Source organism: Lygodium microphyllum, chromosome 13, assembly GCF_053477565.2.
Source record: "Lygodium microphyllum isolate KBCC chromosome 13, Lygodium_microphyllum_v1.1.10, whole genome shotgun sequence".
NCBI classification, from domain to species: Eukaryota; Viridiplantae; Streptophyta; class Polypodiopsida; order Schizaeales; family Lygodiaceae; genus Lygodium; species Lygodium microphyllum.
Genome location: NC_141147.1, coordinates 113,530,199 through 113,551,453, shown reverse-complemented (window position 1 = coordinate 113,551,453; position 21,255 = coordinate 113,530,199). Strand labels below are relative to the sequence as shown.

At 42.8% G+C, this 21,255-nt stretch overlaps 1 protein-coding gene across 3 annotated transcripts in view; it reads right to left on the bottom strand.

The window, feature by feature from the left end:
- The window catches only part of LOC148027083 (uncharacterized), a 54,145-nt gene that overhangs the window by 25,453 nt on the left and 7,437 nt on the right, over window positions 1–21,255 (bottom strand). The gene's annotated exons all lie outside the window — the stretch shown is intronic.

Sequence of the window (21,255 nt, the reverse complement as noted above, 5' to 3'; positions counted from 1 at the left end):
CTCAGCTTTCTCTACCTTATTGCATCCATTGGCTCAAGGCTGAAGTTGTTTGGCACAGTTTCAAGGTCAATTACAGCCATCTACAGCAGCAATAATCTGTATAAGCAGCATAAACCTTCCATTTTTTGCATAGCATTCATGTTGTATGTGATATACAGTATGCTTCTTTATCCCATTAAGAGTGACTGAAGCACTCGTGCAGACACTTATTAAGGTTTATTTCTGTGTAATCAAGTGAGAGTTTACACAAATTGTTTGTTCTTATTTCTAACCATGTACCAATGCGCTATTATCATCCTAGTGTGTGCATTTCTTTCTGCCTCTGTTATCATTTGGAAGTCCTGGCTGCAAGTCAGGGTAGTTGACAAAGAGTCAAAGCTGTGTTACCTTCTTGCCAAGGGATGAAATACCATCCCTCAGCAAGAAGGTATCTTCCACAGACATGGCTGTCACACTCATCACATCTTCCGTCTCCGAAATATGATGTTTTCTATACCAGCCTCCTCATCTCCAAAGCTCGGGACACCATCAGATGGGAGGAGCTCATGCCCATGATCTTGAAGCAGGACGCACCATAAGGAGACTAGCACTAGCAGAGCCAAAAACACCAACCACACTTTTGCGGCTAGGATTCTATAGGCAGTGGCAATCAGAAGCAAAAGAAAGGCAAGAAACATAAGAAAGAGCAAGAGAAGGAGAAGAACAAGAAGTCCAAGGATCACCCCAAATGTCTGCACTGTGGGAAGATAACCTATTATATCCTTGGACATCTAGAGGGGCACTAGCAGCACTTTGGATCACAACCACATCCCAAGGGTTGGCATTCCATACCACCAGCCCACACCCTCCCAATGTATGGATGCATTGGCCAACGAGCCTAGAGTCCAAGAGTGGTAATCACACAATAATAATCACAATAGGGCCTTGAGTCCCATAAATAAGACTCCATTGCCCTAAACCCTGAAGAGCCCTCAATGAATTCGCACTAAGTCACTTCATGAACATTGTGACCAGTGCTACTGTGGGCTGGTGGTATGGGATACCAACCCTTGGGATGTGGTTGTGACCTAGAGTGTTGCTAGCTTCCAAGCTAGGGGGTGAGCCCATTTGGCTCTAAGGCTAGGAAGTGAACCTAATGTCTAATCCCTAATATTCGTGGATATGGCTTGTGTCCTATCTCATGTGCAAGTTGGATCCTATGGGGATGTTTCACAACCCATCTAGAAGATAAACAATGGAGGTACCCCCAACTTTGGCCTAGAGTGAAGGATGGCCCAAAAGACTCAAAGGAGTCTGTATTCGTCCATCTATACGAGGTGGAAGACATCGGTTCAGCTACTTCATTGGCAAAGCCTTGGCTTTTGGATAGGGATGCATCATCTCATATGACTTACGTCATGATTGGATCCAAGTGCTCCATGACAAAGAGGGAAACGTCACCATCAATGGCAATTCATCAATGCCCATTTCAGGTGTGGACACAATCTCACCTACTCCTAATAGACAAGATTCTACAACCAAAGTCCTCTACATTCCAAATTTGGACTTCAACCTCCTTTCAGTTCATAGAAATACACAAATGGGGAACCATCTAATCTTCACCCAAGAGGTGGTGACCATTGACAATACTACCATTGGAGATGTTTATCGAACAGGTACAGAAGAGGGTGGGCTTCACAAGCTCATAGCCCTTTCAGCCATTTCTCTCTCAACACTCCAGCTACTTTGGCATGCTTTGTATGGCCATCTGAACTTTGATTCGATTTGTTGAGCATTGCGGAAGGGTCTTATTGAAAGCTTATGGGACTTCCTTTCCAATATTCCCTCCTTAACCCCTAGCTATTTGAGGGGCAAACAGCATCACACACCTTTTACAAGGGTAACTATTGATGAGCATCTACCCCTTTGGAATTGGTCCACGCCAACTTGTGCAGCCCTATGAGGACAACTTCCTTAGGGAAAGCCTTGTATCTTATGCTCTTGGTTGACAACTTCTCTACATATGTTTGGCCTTATTTTCTAGAGTTTAAATCCGATTCATTTTCTACCTTTTGTCGAGTAGAAGATTTACATGGAGAAGCAGACTACCTTCACGGTTCGAGGGGTTTGAACCAATCTTGGAGGCTAGTTTACCCCAATGAATTTGACAAATTTTGTAGACAACATGGGGTCAGGTTGGAGTTCTATCATACCAACACAATATCAAAGAATGATGTTGAGGACCAATGGCATCGGACCGTGTTGGAGATGGCCTGTTCTACGCTTGAGCACCAAGGGATTTCTCATAGCCTCTAGGCTGAAGTTGTTTCTATTGTTCATATCTGCAACAAGTCATTGATTGTTGCCTTCAATGATACAATTCCCTATCATCCCTTCATTGGCAAGAAGCCTTATGTTGCCCACTTCCACGTCTTTCAATACAATGCCTACATACATATTGATAAGAAAAAAGAGGGAATCTCAATCCCAAGTCCAAGTGGCGTATTTTCTTGGTTATAGTCATATAGCCAAAGGTTATAGGCAAAGTGGTGGTAAGCTAGAATGTTGTTTTCGATGAGGACATTATCTCCAGCACTTCCCTTGATGGTGCTTCGTCAAGTGGATCATCATCAATTCTTCCTCAAGCAGATCTTCTTTAAATCCCCCCCACGGGGCTTCTAAAACCACCTTTTCCTCCACCATTGGTACCACCTCTCACTTTCATGTTATCTATCAACATTCTTTCCTCCCCATCCCTTACCTCTACCTCCTCCACCAGCTCCTTCTTCTTCTTAACCTTAGTCTTCTTCAAGGGACATTGGGCAACCAGAGGGGGAACCTCTTTCACCCAATGAGGGGGAGCCCCTTTCATATATGAGCGCACCACAAGTACCAAGGGCCCTTAGCCTCCCTCATAAGATGAGCATCCTTAGGTGATTCCTCAATGGTATAAAAATTGATGCAAGATTCTAGAGTTACATTATTTCCAGAGACACATGTTGAAATATTAGAGTTGCAACATGGAAATGTGTGCACAAGAGGAAGAAGAGAGCTCAAGTACAAGAAAAAGATCTTGCTTATTTAGTTGCTCAAAGTACAACTAGAGTACACTCTCTCATCTATCTTAAGAGTGACCTTTAGGCTATTTATATAGCCATTGGAAGCTAGTTTTAGGATTTCCCTGTCCTCTAGTCCATTCACACCTCGTCTTCCCTCATACACCCTTGCTTACACAGGGTTCCCATGCTATACTTCTGGCACAACCTCTCAATGCCAAGGTGGCATTGGATTACAAAGCATGTAAATGGTTCTCCCCCCCCCCCATGAATCAATGGGATGCCTTTATAAAGTAAGCTACAAGGATGTTTATGGAAAGATGATACAGCAAATACTAGAAAATGTGGTCATCAAATACTTGAGACATAATTGGTCTCAAATTCTTTCGATACTTCAAGGGAGTTACGACATTTACTAGTGGTATGTCTTGTTTGCTTCAATTTATTGCACTTCATCTTGTCGGGATATTTTTTCCAACAATTGCTTACAATATGTCCCTTTTTATTGCAAAAGGAACATTTAGTAGAAACAGTATGGACTAACATTTGATCACGGGTTGTTGAGGTAGATTTTGAGCCGGTGTTGTCTTCCTTTTGATTTCCTTTCTTTCATCCACACAAGATTGTATGACACCTTCAAATGTAGGATTTGAAACATTTGTAGGGGAGTTACAAGAGTTGAAAAAAAACTTTTCTTATAGCTTTTAAAAGTATGGCAATGGCATTTTCTTCAGCAATCGGAGCTTGGATTGAAGCTAATTGGGCCATCAATCCCTTTATATGGGAAATGAACTTTCCCAAATCTTCTCCCCGCTTGTATTCCAAGCTGAAAAACTCTATTTTGAGGAAGATTTTGGAGTTCTTTCCTTTTGCACCATAAAATTTCTCGAGCTAATCCCACTTCTCCTTTGCAATTGCAAGTTGATCAATATGGTGAATTAATGATTCATCCAAGTGCAACATTATTATGGCTTGGGCTCTTTCATCATCTTCGACATCTATAGGGTTGGATGGGTCAATGGCTTTGGTCTGTTTGATGAAGGCCCAATAACCCCTCTCCATCATTTTATATTTCACTAATACCTGTCGTGGGTGAAAGTCTCCCCTATCAAACCTACAGATTCGAGGCTTTACATCAACATAGGCCATTATAAGAATATCTTACTAATTGCACAGGGCAATAAACAATTTGATGAAGAGATGAAAATGATCTATGTATTTATATCAGACACAGTCTTACAATAGTCAAAAAAGATGATTATAAATAAGCACTTACTGAATATACTTAAGGTATCTTTTTTTAAAACCCAATCTCCTCAAGACTGAGATTTAGCATAAAACATCTCCCACATATTGGTTGGAAACAAGATCATGACCACAAAATGTACCGTCAGTGCTTACAAGCATTCATCTCACAATATATGCCTACAAGTCAGCTTTTGATAAACTTAATAATATCCACCAAGTGTGCTCAGACCTGAGATGGAGGTTCCAGATCTGCAATGAGTGCCATAGACAATTAATCAATGATTAGAATCACTGTTAGAGTTGAAATAATAATTGGGTTTAAGAAAACCGAGGGAAGTAGTCCAAACCCTTTTAGGGTTAGAAGGCCCACTTGGGGGACTTTCAATGCCCATGGAGGCCACCAAAATTGCACCACCCACAGCACACAGCACCATGCTAAATATATCACTACAAAAACTGTGCTTGATGCTGCTATATCTGCAATCCCAGGCAGTAGTGCACACCATGTGCAGATTTTAAGCGACAAGCCGGTGCGCCTTGAGCTGAGAAAGAGATCTCCAAAAAACACTGGGCTAAAATGGCCTCCTTTGCCCTTACCACATCCCCCACCAAGTGTTGGTCTAGTTTTGGCTATGGAGGTTAAGAGGTTCAAGTGAGAAACCACACACTCATGTGCACTTAGGCCAAGATGGAGTTAATGCAAGATCAATGGATCAAAGATGGCTCAGATACCATGTTGAAATATCAAAGTGGCAACATGGAAATATGTGCACAAGGTTAAGAAAGCTCAAGTACAAGAAAAAGATCTTGCTTATTCAGTTGCTCAAAGTACAACTAGAGTACTCTCTCTCATCCACCTTGAGAGTGACCTTTAGACTGTTTATATAGCCACTGGAAGCTAAGGTTAGGGTTTCCCCTATCCTCTAGTCCATTCACACCTCACCTTCCCTCGTGCACTCTTGCTTACACAGAGTTCCCATACTATACTTTTAACACACTAGAGGGTCCTTGCCATTCAACAAGTTTGCATCGGAGACATGGGTATTCACTATGTGTGAGCTATGCCCTTATGACTAGGATCTTGGAGGATTGAGAGCCTAGCACTCTTCAAGATGCTCTTCCATAGAAGACAAGGCATCAGTACATACAAGATGAGCTCGATTCTATCAAGTAAAATCATACATGGGAGTCGGCTCCATGTCCAACTAGGCAAAAGGAGATAGGCATAAAGTGGGTCTACATGACCAAGTACTTATTTAATGGCACCTTGGACAAGCATAAGACAAGGCTTGTTTTGCCAAGGTCTTTGGTCAAAAGGCCAATTTAGATTACTAGGAGGCATTTACTCCATGTCTATCATTCGCCAGTTCTAACCCGTGTTACATCTTTGGACATCTAGATAGGTGATAGTAGCATTGGTCACAGTGGTCATGAAGTGACTTAGTGAAAATGCACTAATGACACTGCAAGGTTTATTTATAGAACTCAAGGCCCTATTGTACACATCATTGTGTGATCACCACTCTTGGACTCTTGGCCCTTAGGTTGATACACCTACACCAAGATAGTGTGGACTAGAGGGATGGGACAAAAATCCTTGAGACATGGTTGTGACCCGAAGTACTGCTAGCCCACAGGCTCCATGGTGAGCCATTTGGCTCTACCGTTGGGAGGTCAACTTGATGTCTGGTGCCGCTATACTCATGGGTCATATCTCTATGTAGATTGGATCCTAGATGGACGTTCCATTGGTCATAAAGTGACTTAGTATGAATGCACTAAGGACACTTCATGACCATTGTGAGTAAAGCTACTAGTGCCATCCAAATGTTCAAGGATGTAATACTTCCCCGCTTATGAATGATTGTTGTCCTCAACAATATCATTAGAAACAAAGTGAGGAAAGCAACTCTTCAATGAGCATACCTACTCTCAAGTAGCCCCCACCTATGGATGGTGGTTCCACTTGACGAAATACTCAAGGTGAAGGGTCCAATGGTATTGTTTAGTCTTATGGTCCAGAACCAATTTAGGTTCGAGTGGATTATATTGAGCAATGTCCTTGAGCCGCGAAACTTCTTCAATCAAGACAATCATAGTGTTACATCCTTGGATATCCAGATGGGTGCTAGTAGCATTGGTCATAGTGGTCATGAGTGGAGGATACCATCACATGGGAGGAAGTAGTCTTGATCTTTTGAAACATGATGCACATCACAAGAAGATTGATTTAGGTGGGGCAAGTATAGTTAAGTCATGCTTTTACTACCTCGTCGTCCTAAAAATGACAAGAGTAGAAGAAAGGGAAGAAAATTAAATTAGAGTCATCATCTAACTCTCATTCTTTGAACTATGACACATGTAAGATCTTTCCCAAGTGCCCTCACTATAGGAATATCTCACATCCCGATGACAAGTGCTAGAAGAAGTACCCTCACCTCATTCAAGTGTGAAGGATGAAGCGAAGCAACCTACCTCTTCATCCACATCTTCTGTCGTTACGACCAAGTCTGTCTTCCTACACATTCGTCAAGTGGAGGGTTCTCCTAGACTACTTGTCTTCCAAGGAGCCTTGGCTCATGGATAGCAATGCTTCCAATCATATGACTTACAAGCGTGACTAGTTCCAAGATCTCCATTCACAAGAGGATTCCATAACCATAGGCGACCTCTTATCTTTGCCCATCAATGGTGTGGACAATATGCCATTACTTTCCTAGACATGTTTCTTTGTCTTCTTCTATAGTTGCCCTATTTGCAAGTCTCAACCAAAGTTTGGCAAGGATATCTAGAGCTCTAACACTATCTATGTTTGTCATTCTAGTTCTTGTGACAATTGCCTTTATCATGGGCACATCAAGTGGAGATTAGGGTTTTTTAGACTAGACTGCACTATTCTATCATTGGTATTCTCAACCTTTTCTCAAGTAGTCCACGTGGCATAACAGCAATTGTTTCTCTGTCCTTTGCGACAATCAACATTTGCTCCATAGCATGGACATCCCAAACTGCATGGGCAGATAATTCTTAGGTCTTTCTGTTGGTAAGAACATTTGCGTGGGCAGATTAACAAATGACCACTTTTAAAATCAGGTGTTCGAATTTGGACTACTTTATGCAGTCCATTGATTCTCCTTTCATCATGCCGCACCATTCAAGTTTATCCTCCCTATCTTAGGGGCAGGTCATCGTCCTCTTGTCAAAAAAAATGATTAACAAAAGAAGGCTCTAATACCATGTCAAAAAAATGACTAGGAGACCAAAGAGACAATCAGGTTTGCGGTGAGAAACACAAAGTGTATACGGCAAACACTCAGAGAGAAGAGAAACTCAGAAAGAAGAGCACAGTGATGATACACTGAATCATGCTATGAGAAGAATAGCTAATACAACCGGGCTAAAGCTCAAAAGATGACAGCACTCTCCTATTTGACTTAGGTGACAACACCTATGGGAATCTACACGATGAAGGGAGGGAAACACAGTCCTTCGAGCAGTGGGCTATCAAAGTAATCACTAGAAGGTGCCGGAAGCCAAAAGGTTGCAAATGCAAATTGTAGGAGCTTGGATACTGGTGCCTATGTGGAGTAAGGTTGTCAAATGTGGGAGGCGATGCCTAATGATACCAAAAGCAAAGTGGATGACGATATTAGCGGATGGAGCCTAATGCCTGGATGTAGAAACTTGACACCAAGTTCAAGAAGATGTCAGCAAGGTGTGAGAAGCCTTTCAAACTACCAAATGCAAATACCAAGGTGACACCATGCGTGGAAGAGGTGACGCCCACTGGTGGAGATGCTCTTGGGGGGATACAAAATGCAAACAAGAACCTGTCACCATATGTGGGAGAGATGATACCAAGTAAGAGATGGTGGAAGAAGGCCACGAATTGCGATGTCCTCCGATAGGGGAATGGGCAGCAGTAGTGTCGAGAATTAGGAGTGTCAGAGTGATAAAAGAAGAGGGGTGAAGAATGACTGAAGTGGGTGTAGAATGAATGAAGTGACGGCCTATTTATAGGCATAAGCTGTCTAGGGTTCACTAATAGCCCTAAAAGGGCGCCCACTGAAAAAATGACCAAAATGTGAACACCGCCCTTTTAGGGCTATTAGTGAGAAACCCTAAATGACGTATGTAAACTGAAGAACTGGTTTCTCAACACCCCCTCTCAAGCCCAAAAAGGAATGAAAAAAGAGAAGTGAAGAGAGATATGAAGAAGATGTAGAGGATCCCGAGATCCAAGATTTACACTTGAAAGATAACCTATGGTAAGGAATAGTAGAAGGGATGAACTCTACATCCTGACTTCACCTCGAGAGAGAAGCCACTAGCTTTGTAACTCCATGTTGGAAGGAATTTGAAGACCTCATCATCAAGTTGTGGGCTGAACCTCCAAAGCCCCAATCTAGGTGGTATCTAAAGATCCTAGGTATCAATAGGAGAAATGACTACGCAAAGACAACCATCCCCAAAGAGTAAATGGTGGGTGAAGAACTTCATGACGCATAGGTGCCCCCCTCTATTGGTGGCGTTTGGAGGGGGAGGGGCGGCTCAAAAGCCGAAGAAAAAGTAGAAGCCCCCTCTGGGGGCAAAGAAAGTACAACCTCTTTTGCGAGAGAAAGCCTAAAAACTCATGGATCACGAACTCCAAATCATCTAATGACGAAAGAAGTACCGCTACTTGTGTCGAAGAAGGTATCTAGGATGTCAAAGATATCGAAGAACTCCCAGAGATAGCCTCTCAAATCTTAGTAGTCGAGGGTGGGAAAAGGTGAGACTCATGCTAAGCCAAGTGTAGGTAATAGTCGTAGTCTCTCAATGGAGTGGACTGCAAAGCCGAAATAATACCAGGTGTTGAACAGCCACTATCTTGCGAAGGAGCAAACTGCCAAGGGGATGATATCCAACAATCACTATCTCTCAAGGCAGCAGACCACGGAAAAGCAAGATGTCCAGGTGGCATTCTTGAAACCCTAGAAGAAGTAGAAGCAACCTTCATAGCGCATTGTGGCAATCATGAGAAGGCTATGGCATGTTACGATCCTCCTTTTACTCCAAAGGACTTGGGGCACATTGGATGCATCTTATTGCCTTGAGCACAAAAATCTAAAAGCAGATGCAGAACAAACTTTGTGGCCCAGAAGGGAGAGATGGCACAACAAGTTTGGGGGTAGACAAATACTCTAGCAGTGTAGGGAGCAAAGGTCCATATCGGCAGGTATCGATGGGAGATTCAACAATGTCGGAAGAGAAGCATCCAATGGTTTGTCCATCTGGCTATGGAGAAGTTATAGCATCGGAATGTCAAGCTATAAAAGGAAGGAAGGGAGTAAGGGAAAGGAAGTGAAGGGTATCTCTGTCTCATGGTGATGCAGTGGAAGGGAAAAATCGATAGATGATACCAAATCTGCAACATTTCTTTGCCTTCTCTGATGCAGAGGATCTTCGTGACTCACTGAGCACCTCTGCCTCTAACGCCATGTCAAAAAAATTGACTAACAGAAGAAAGCTCTGATATCATGTCAAAAAAAATAACTTGGAGACCAGAGAGACATGTGGGTTTGCAAGGAGAAACACAATGTGTACAGCAAACACTGAGAGAAGAGAAACTGGAAAACACAAGAAAAACACAATGATGATGCACTGAATCATTCTACGAGAAGAAAAGCTGATACATCAGAGCTAAAGCTCAGAAGATGACTGCACTATCATGTCTCTGACTCAGGCAGCAACACCTATGGGAATCTCCACAGTGAAGGCAGTGAAACACAATCCTATGGGCAATGGGCTATTGAAGTAATCACTGGAAGGTAAAGGGCAATTGTCGAGGGAGCAAACTACAGTCCTCTAATGCCATCAGAGATGAGAAAGACGATCACCAACTATCAAGGGAGCGAACCACAATCCTTAGATACCAAGGAGATGGCCTAGGCAACAAACGCAAATCCTAGAAGCCAGAAGACTACAAACGCAAACTGTAGGAGCCTGGATGCTAATGCCTCTGTGGAGGAAGGTCATCAAATGTGGGAGGCAATGCTTGATGATAGCAAACACAAAGTGGATGATGATGCCAGTAGTTGGAGACTAACACTTGGATGCAAAAACCTAACACCAAGCTGAAGAAGATGTTGCCAAGGTGTGAGAACCCCTCCAAACTACCAAATGCAAATACAAAGGTGTTGCCAGATGTGGTAGAGATCATGTGACACCTGCTGATGAAGCTACTCCTGGGATACAAAATGCAAATAAAAACCTATCACCATATGTGGCAGAGATGACACCATGCAGGAGATGGTGGAAGAAGGCCACCAACTGCAATGTCCTCTGATAGAAGTATGGGCAATAGTGGCATGGAGAGTGAAGAGTGTTGGAGAGACGAAAGAAAAGGGGTAAAGAATGACTAAAGTGGATGTAGAATGAATGAAGTGATGGCCTATTTATAAGCATAAGTTGTCTAGGGTAGCACACCACTGTGTGGGCACCCACTAAAAAAGTGACCAAAATGTGGACACCATCCCTTTTTGGCTGTCAATGTGACACCCTAAATGAAATGTGTAAACTCAATAAGTGGTTTCTCAACATCTCCTCCCTTGTGCAATCAATTTTTCCCTCTTCTCCTTCTAATGTCGTAGCCGCTCTTCTACAATCACATCAGTCATCATCTATCTCATCTCCCTCAATCAAAGTTTTCTCTTATCCTCCAATAGTCTAGAACCCATACTAATGTGCTAAGGCACATGTGCAAGGGCTGTTGTATCAGCTTTCCTTTTGCTCATTTCGATCATCAAACTTAAGTTTTTTATTTCTTCATCACCTTCTGTGTTTTCTTCTTTGTGTTCCGTTCATTCCTCCCATATTGCACACTCACAACCCCATATGGGGTAGAAAATCTAATCAGTGAAGACCTTGGCGAGTATCCATCCATCAATGATATAACACTAGATATGGCACGTACACCTCTAAGACTTCTAAAGTTCTTGGCAATTCATACAAACCCAACTTGAAGTATATTCCCAAGTGAATGCACATTCGAAACATCATAGTGTATGATAGTTATAGACGGGAGGAAAAAAAACCAATTTTTTAAGCTCTTAATAACTTCAAGAGAGTTCATACATGGCAAAGAATGAGACACCATGCCCATATGTTTGACATTATTTGCAAATGGAGAATCATTGAGGCATTGAAGAAATAGAGGCCATGGAGGGATGTGAAGATGAGCAAAGAAAGGATGGGTAAAGAAAGTGGTGAAGAGAGAAAGATCGTATGAGAGTGGCGAGGCAGGGTAGAAAAAAGGGTGGATGGATGTCACAACACTAAACTATAGAAGAGATATACAATAACTTTAAAATTGAAGCAAAAATACATAACTTGAGATTTGATTTCTCATCCTACATACATAATGACAGTATGAACATGGAAGTTCAAGCATGCATATATCTTCTATTTTGATAGCTCTCCCATGCTCCAATGAAGAAAAAAATCATGCAATTACAACATTGAAAAACGTAAGGGAGGCAAGGGGAGGGAGCATTACACCCATTCACTACAACATATTGCTTTTGAGAAATACACATGATAGTCAACGTATGCTATGCCACATGAGTGCACACATGGTAATATGTGAAAATCCATGGATTTTTTTTTTGTTATATGAGATTTTGATCCTATCTTCAATTCTTAGAGGAAGTTGGGCGTATGTGTCTCACTTCAAAAATAACACTTGTTTTAAGTGCAAGTGCATGGGCCAATTCTCTAAGATTCAAAGCCAATAAGAAGTGATGGACATAGAGAAGTGAAAAGAAGTTATAGCCATGTGTCCTCTCGTCATTCTTGCAAGAATTGATAATTACCTCATTGCAACAAACCCTACTTTGATGGTCAGAATTTCGAGAACACATATCAAATGGATCACACAAAGTTGTTTTATTTGAGGGCTACAATGTTGTGACAAGGATTGTCTATCAGCAAGAGGGTAAGAGCCTCTGAATTCAAGCATGTTCTTGATGCTAATACTCTTGGAATGGTTGTTGTCATATTATGGTAGGTTTGAGACAACATATTAAGTTTGGAAAATCTCAAGGTAAACAAAGTGCAAAAGAAAAATTCATATGCAATTGATTAATAATACTGATTATTATTGAAACCCATTATTGACTAATTTAAAAATCAGTAACAACTTCAATAATAATCTGCTTAATGTTGCATCATGAGTATATTAAAATGAAGGATCTGTACAATTGTTTTAATAGAAAGAACAAGAAAGAGAAAGGCATCTACGCTAGCCTATTCATTTTTTTACAAAAAAGTTTTTATTTTAAATGAGAGCAAGATTAAGGTTTCAAATCCAACCCTTTTTTTCTTGAAGGTTTTAAAAAAAGATGAGAGCAAGAGTAACGTTTGAAATCCCTAAGCTATTATAAGGTTTGAAGCCTTAAAATCCTATATCATATGGCAGCAACTAACATGGTGAAAGTGAGTTTTGTACAAGTGCTATGTGATTCAGCTTGCTGAGCTTCTCATTGAAGCTGCTCAGTGTTGGTAGGCAGGCTGGGGTTCGTTCATGAGTACATGGGCAGCCATGATACTTGACTAGAGGAGATGCTTTGTCAGTTTCACCAGATAATTGAAAACACCACCTCACTGCTTTCAATTGAGCCAGATGATAAGACCGTCTGTACAAACCGATGGGCAACATCACAACTTGCAATTTTATGTTCGAAGCTGCAAAGTTCTAGACCATGAATAGAACAGGCAAACCTTAATCGTGTGTTAGCACAGGTTATTAGCAAGAGCAGAAGGTTTTGGCTAGCTGCAAAGAAAAACAGTGGCAAATGTAAGCCTTCCTTTGTGTCTTGTTTGCAGAAGAGTTCCTCAATTGATGTGCAATGGCTAGAGTTGAAGATGTACATGCGTCTCAACTTACTTTGATACCATATGTTTGAAACGAGGAGAGACGAAGCACTAGAAGCATGGGACTCAAACAAAAAGAAAAACTGGAATTGGGGAGGGGGGGGGGGGGGGGGGGGGGGGGGGATGTCATGTCATGTTGGGGAGGGGGAGGGAGACGCGTCTCTACGTGTGATTCCCTATACCCAGTGGTGAATCCTCTTATGTGCGGCGTCACGAGGGTGTAGTCCTGGGATGTGTCTATGTTGTCCCGCTTTTTGGATTGAATAATACAAGAGTATACCTTGAGCTCATATATCGTGTTACCTTTCTGTGCCGTGTTGAGTGCGTAACGAGTGCAGGTTTATCACACTTGGTATCAGAGCAGCTCTTGCTCGGAGTGAAGGAGTGCTCACGGAAGCAGGAGGAAAGATCCAGTGCCCCGAAGAGATCGAAGTCGTAACGACCCACAGCGCGACGCCCCGCGTCGTGTCACCCCACGTCACGATGCCCCACATCACGTCGCCCCACGTCGTGACGCCTTCCGACGCGTCGCCCCGGCGTGACGCCCCAACCTCGACATCCCACCGACTGAAGACGTGACGCGGCTTCCCCGCGGCACGACCCACACCACCACAAGCGAAACACGGCTTCCCCGCGTCGACACCACCACCACCCACATGGAGGACGAAAGGGAGAACGTCACCCTCCCAACACTGGAGGAGAGGAAAAAAAGTAGGGGGCAAGAATGGAGAGTGGCCCAAGAGGAGAAGGTGGCTGGACTAGAAAGACAATTAGATGGTATGTCAGGCATGCTGAAGTCAATATGGAGGAACATGCAGATGAAGGAAGAGGAGGAAGAAAGGAGAAAGAAACTAGAAGTGGAGCAGGGCTATAGAGAATGGGTGATACAACAACAAGAAGAGAAGAAACGACACAAAATGCAAGAGGAGATAGATAGAATGGGTAGAGAAGAGACATCTAGGAGGGCACAAGATACAAGGAAAGAGAAGGAGAAAGTAGTAGAGTTAGGCAGCAAAAAGAAAGACAAGAAGAAAGAGAAGAAGCACCACCGTAAATAGGAGGAAGATAATGATAGTTCAGAAGACGATTATGGAAAATTCAAGATGCCCCAACCAGCCAAATACAAGGGAGAGAGAGATGGGTTGGTTCTGAAGAAATGGATCGCAGAGGTAGACAGATACTTGAAGTATTCACGAATAACAGAAGACAGGAAGGCGGAGGTGGCAGCCATTTACTTGGAGGAGGACGCTGCCAGTTCGTACCTGCTGGAGCAAGAGCAGGGCCACACCATCTTTTCGTGGGAAGAACTACAGGAAGAATTGAAGGACTACTTCATTCCAAAGATGAAAAGTTCAAGGTGAGAGATGAATGGAGGAATCTCAAGCAAACACAGGGAAAGATGAAAGAGTATGTCAGCAAATATAGGCAAATCATGCTACAACTACCAAACATGGATGCAGACACTAAACTACATGGATTCTTGTTTGGGATGCAAGAATGGGCTAGAAGAGATGTGGAGAGATAGGAACCAACAAGCTTAGGAGAGGCCATGAGAATGGCCGAAAGATTGGTGGACCTGGAAGGCAGAAGAACAGCACAAGGGAATCAAAACAGGTTCAACAACAACTTCAACAACAACAGCTCATGGAATCAGAGGCCCAATGCCCCTAGAGGGGCATTCACAGATACAAGGAGCCAAAACACCACTACCACCACGGCCGTATCACAAACCGCACTAGTACCAAGAGGAGCAGCAGGAAGATGGGGAAACAGTCACTACCGGCCAACCCCTAGCACATCATATGGGCCCACAGGATCAAATACATCATGGTGGAGACCCCCAAGCCCTTCCACCGGCATCAGATGCTTCAAATGCGGGGGTCGGCACTACCAAAACAGATGCCCAATAGAAGATACAGCTTCATCAAGTGGATCAAGGGTGAATGCAACTTGTGCATATGGAGGAGAAGAACCGCAACCACCGCGTATCCAAGAAATTCCAAATGGGAGTGAAGAAAGCATGGACCACCCAAGGGTAGGGTCAGTTAGTGCCCGACCCCAATGCATGGCAGCCAGAGTAGCGGCAGTTCACCATCTATACATCAAAGGCCGAGTGGGCGAAGAAAACCAACCTATCATCGTGGACACAGGAGCAACACACAACTTCATGACACCAGGGTGTGCAGCAAAACATGGACTAAAACTATCAAAGGCCCCAGAAGGATTAACAATAACATTCGCACAAGGAGAAGCCAAGGAAGTAAAACAAGTCTTTGCAGTCCAAGTGGAAGCCGACAAGTGGAAAGCTAAACTCAACTTCTTAGTAATCCCCATGGATGATTTTGAAATGATATTGGGCTTAGAATTCTATGACAAGTATGTCATCGCAATGTTTGGTAAAGATGTTAATGAAATGATGCTAGATATGCAAGGAGAAGGCGTCAGAGTACCATGTGAAAGAATGCAACTGCCTGGCAGGACCCCAATCAAAGTGCAAACGAAGGAGAATAAGCCAGGAGTATCATGCCAAACAGCAAAACCAATTGCAAACCAACCAAGGGGCCAGACCCAAAAAGTACCGGTCCAAGGGACCGTCATCATGCCACGTATCATGACATGTAGTGCAAAGCAAGTTGAAAAATCAGTCAAGCAAGAAGATATGGTCTATCTGTGTATGATCCGACCAATTGGAGAAGAAGAAAATGGCAAGAAACCCAAACAACAGAATAGGAACACAGAGGTAGCAGAAATACTTGAAGAATTCAAAGATGTAATGCCAGCCGAGCTACCCAAGGGTCTACCACCCAGGCAAGATGTGGATCACAAAATCGAGCTAATTCCAAGGTCTGCCCCACCGGCCCGAGCTTCCTATCGCATGAACCACACTGAACTTATGGAATTGAAGAAGCAACTACATGAACTAGAAGAACAAGGATTTATTCGCCCTAGCAAATCCCCCTTTGGTGCCCCAGTGTTATTTGTTAAGAAGAAGGATGGGGGACTTAGACTCTGTGTAGATTATAGGGCCCTTAACAAAATCACCATAAAAAACAAATACCCTATGCCCCTAGTGGAAGACCTCTTAGATAGACTGCACGGGCCCAAGTACTTCAGTCATATTGATCTTAGATCAGGATACCACCAAATCCGCATAGCCGAAGAAGATATCCCAAAAACAGCCTTCCGTACCCGATATGGTAGTTTCGAGTGGTTAGTCTTAGGGTTCGGCCTAAGCAATGGGCCAGGCACATTCTGTGGCCTCATGGATGGAGTCTTTAGACCGGAGATAGATATCTTTGTCATTATCTACATAGATGGCCTCCTAGTCTACAGCAAGACCTTAGAAGAGCACAAGCAACACTTACGCCGAGTTTTTGAGAAACTGCGGCAGCATCAGTTATATGCCAAGCCGGAAAAATGTGAGTTCGCAGTGAAAGAATTGGAGTTCTTAGGCTTTATTGTAGGAGCAGATGGAATCAAAGTGGATCCTAAGAAAGTGGAAGCTGTCCAAAAATGGCCTATATTGAAAACTGTAAGAGAAGTGCGGGAGTTCCTCGGCTTCACAGTATTTTGTCGGAGGTTCATCAAAGATTACAGCCTCATCACTGCCCCCCTCTTCCACCTCACCAAACAAGATCACTGTTTTACATGGGGGAACGCGCAACAGGAAGCCTTTGAGCAGATGAAAAAGTGCATGAGCCAAACTCCCGTCCTAAGGGTGCCGAATTTCACCAAACCCTTTGAAATTTTTACAAATGCATCTGACTACAACATAGGAGGTGTACTGGTCCAAGAGGGTCACCCCATTGCCTACGAGTCAAAGAAATTTACCGATGCTGAAACAAGGTGGAGCACACATGAGAAGGAAATGTTGACAGTCATCCACTGCCTTAGAAAATGGAAGCACTATGTCCAAGACAAGCATACAATAGTCTTCACCGACAATATCTCCCTCAAATACTTTCAATCTCAACCCAAGTTATCAGCAAAGTAAGCCCGCTGCCTAGACTTCCTAGCCGAATTCGACCTGGAGATTAAGCACAAGCCCGGCTCCACCAACAAGATAGGAGATGCCTTGAGCCGGAAAGCTGACCTGAAAGCTGTCAGTGTGGTCAGTAGCAACTTCATAGAACTTATCAAAGGGGCCCTAGAACAAGACCAAGAAATGCACAAGATAATCAAAGATGTGAAAGCAGAGAAGACACCACATGGAATGTACACCTTAGAGGAGGGTATTCTATTTTTAGGCAAGAGATTGTATATCCCCAACAATGTGGAGTTGAAGAAACTCATCCTGCATGAAATACACGACGGCAAGATTGGAGCCACAAAGGGCAAAGCAAGACCTTGGAGGCCCTTAGGAAGCAGTTCTTTTGGCCGAATATGAAGGAAGAAGTGATAGACTACATCAAAACTTGCCCCACTTGTCAAATGGTCAAAGCACCAAGATCAAGACCAGCAGGACTCCTACAACCATTACCGGTACCCAACCGCCCATGGGATGTCATCAGCATGGACTTCATTGTGGAGCTACCGGAGTCCCATGGGTACACCATCATCTTTGTAGTGGTGGACTATTTCTCCAAACACGCCCACTTCATCCCGGCCAAACCACCATTGAATGCCAAGGAGGTAGCACGCCTCTTCTTCACACATGTATTCAAACTGCATGGCTTACCACTGGCCATCGTATCAGATAGAGATGGAAGATTCATGAGCGACATGTGGAAGGAACTTTTCAAGACCCTGGAAACACAACTGAGATTCTCATCATCCTTCCACCCGGAGACAGATGGACAGACAGAACGAGTCAACCAAGGCATCGAAGATTATCTCCGCAGCTATGCCCGAGTGGACCAAAAAGATTCAGCATTGTACCTTGATGTCTTGGAATTTCACTATAATAGCTCCATCCACTCGGCAACGGGGTACACCCCCTTCGAGTTAGCCACTAGAAAAGAAGTCATTACCCCACTGGCCTTAGCATCCGGAGCGGCCAAAGCGGAAGATCAAGATGCAGAAGAATTCTTGAAGAAATGGAGAGATCTCAATGCAGCAGCTAAGCAAAGCCTCGAGCAGAGCAAGATAACCATGACAGAGCAAGCAAACAAGAAGAGAAAGGCTGTACTATTCGCCAAAGGAGATATGGTCCTAGTGAGCTCTAAGAATATGTCACTTCCCAAAAACATGACCCCCAAGTTCAATCACCGCTACTATGGACCCTACCGAATCACTCAAGTGCTGAACGAAGTCACCTACAAGCTGGACCTGCCAGACAGTGTTTGTGTTCATAATGCATTTCATGCTCGTCTTCTGCGCAGGTTCTATCCCAACAACCAATGGGGACGGCGCGTACCAATGCTCCATTCCAACGGCCCCTTCGAAGTAGAAGCATTCCTCCGACGCCAGGAACAAAGAGGCTTCCCCGAATACCTCACCAAGTGGCGCGGGCGTCCACTCAAGGAGGCCACTTGGATCTCAAAAGCGGAGGCCCGTGAACGTGGAAAGGATGCCTTCGCCCTTTGGCTCAAGGAGAACCCCCCTACTCCTTCTACAGACCCTTGAGCTGCCCCAAGCACTTCAACAAATAATGCCGTTCTCAATCATAGACCCCAAATGTGCCTCCACTCCTCAAATGTAATCGAGTCGAGGGTGGACTCGCATGGTAGCAATCATCAAAAATAACTCCATCAAAAGAAAAGCCCCCAAGCGTCTAGTGCGGCAGACACTGGCCAGTCTGAAAGTATAGACTGTGTTAAGACCCCGCGGTCTCCTTAGACCGGCAGACACTGACCAGCTTGATAGGAAAAGCTGCGTTAAGACCCCGGATGAGTCAAATAACAAACGCTACCCTTAGATTGCTGAGGTCAACAATCCAGTGAGCGGGGGTGAGTGTAAGCGCTTTGTAGCTATACCATGCCGTTGCTACCGATTGCACCTATATAGGGAGTAGTAGTGACTCAAAGCCCTGCCTTGTTTCCACTCTATGTGTGATTCCCTATACCCAGTGGTGAACCCTCTTATGTGCGGCGTCACGAGGGTGTAGTCCTGGGATGTGTCTATATTGTCCCGCTTTTTGGATTGAATAATACAAGAGTATACCTTGAGCTCATATATCGTGTTACCTTTCTGTGCCGTGTTGAGTGCGTAATGAGTGCAGGTTTATCACAGTGCGTAACGTGTTGAGCTCATATATTGTTACCATCAAAGAGACCAAAAGATCATCACATTGATCTTATTCTTGGGAGCTCACCTCCAAATAGGCCACTCTATCGTGTGAGTCCAACACAACAGAGGAGATTACAAAGCAAGTGAATGAGCTCTTGGAGAAGGATCTAATAAGACCCAGTTCTTCACCCTTTTGCTCTCCAGTCCTCTTAGTATAGAAGAAAGATGGATCTTGGTACATGTGTGTGAACTACAAGGCCCTCAAATAAATTACAATTCGGAATAGATTTTCCATTCCAAGAATTAATGATATCTTGGATAGATTGTATGGATCCAAAGTATTCAACCAGATTGACTTGAAAAGTGGCTACCATCAAATAAGAATTGCTCCTCAAGATATTCATAAAACAGCATTCAAGACAACTTTTATTTTGTATGATTTCTTGTGCTACCATTTGGTCTTACCAATGCCCCTACCACCTTTAGTAGAATGATGAAAAGAATCTTTAAAGCACATTGGAAGTTTACAAGTACTTTTTATAATGATATTTTGTTTCATTTAAAAGATAAAGATGACATAAGTAACACTTGAAAATAGTGTTTCAAGAACTCCGCAAATACAAACTTTATGTGAATGGCAAAAAGAGTGAATTTCTCCTAGAAGAGATTCACTACTTAGGTCATATTGTATCCAAAGATGGGATTCATATGGATCTAGAAAAAGTCAAGGCTATTGTAGAACGGCCAGAATTGGCTAATGTTCATGAAGTTCAAAGTTTCTTGGGATTATGCTCTTATTTGCAATGGTTATTGGACCATTGCATGATTTAACCAAGAAATCAATGGCATTCCAATGGACCGAACTAAAAAAGGAAGCTTTTGAGGAATTAAAATCTATATCAGCAAAGGACTTGTTTTAATTCTACCTAATTTATCAAAACAATTATTATGGAATGTGATACTTGAGGAGACTACATTGGTGCAATCTTAAACCAAGAAGAGAATGCAATTGCTTATGCAAGTAGAAGGTTACAAAATGCAAAAAAGAATGCTACTACCTATGAAAAGAAGTTAATTGCCATCATTTAAGCTTTAAAATATTGGAGACGCAATCTCTTGGGTGGAGAATTTCTCATCAAGACAGACCGTGATAGTTTGAGACATTGTCTCAAACAAACAAAGATTTCTGAGAAGCATATTCAATGGGCCAGTTATTTAGCTCAATCTAACTTTCAAACACTGTATATTTCTAGGAAGCAAAACAAGGTACCTAATGCCCTATAAAAAAACCTCAATTTCATGCAATATCCATGCATCATACAAATTTCACTAGTATAAGGGACATATATGCTTTTAATGAAGATTTTAAAATCATTTGGGAGAGTTTACAACTCGATAAAAGGATAAACTCTTACGTCATCAAAGATGGATTTCTTTTGATGGAGAATAAGTTATACATTATTAAAGATTTCACGCCTAAAGTAATGAAAGAATATCATTTGACTCCTTACATGGCTCATCATAGTATTTTAGCCACAACCAAGGCACCAGAAATGTATTTCTTTTCGTCAAGTCTTTGACGAGACATTGAATAATTTGTCAAAAAATATCTTGTATATCAAAAGATTAAGTTTGATCGCCAGAAGCATATGGGACTTGTGCAACCATTACCAATTCTAAGCCAACCTTCGAAAAGCATTGCTATGGATTTCATTTTTGGCTTGTTAAAATCAACAAATGGCAATGATGGTATATGAAAAATTATTGACAAGTTTAGCAAACATGCTCATTTCATTCCAATCAAAAAGGCTATCAAGTCTGAATATATAGCTCGAATATTTATTTAATAAATTTTTAAGTACCATGAATTACTACAATCCATCGTGGGTGA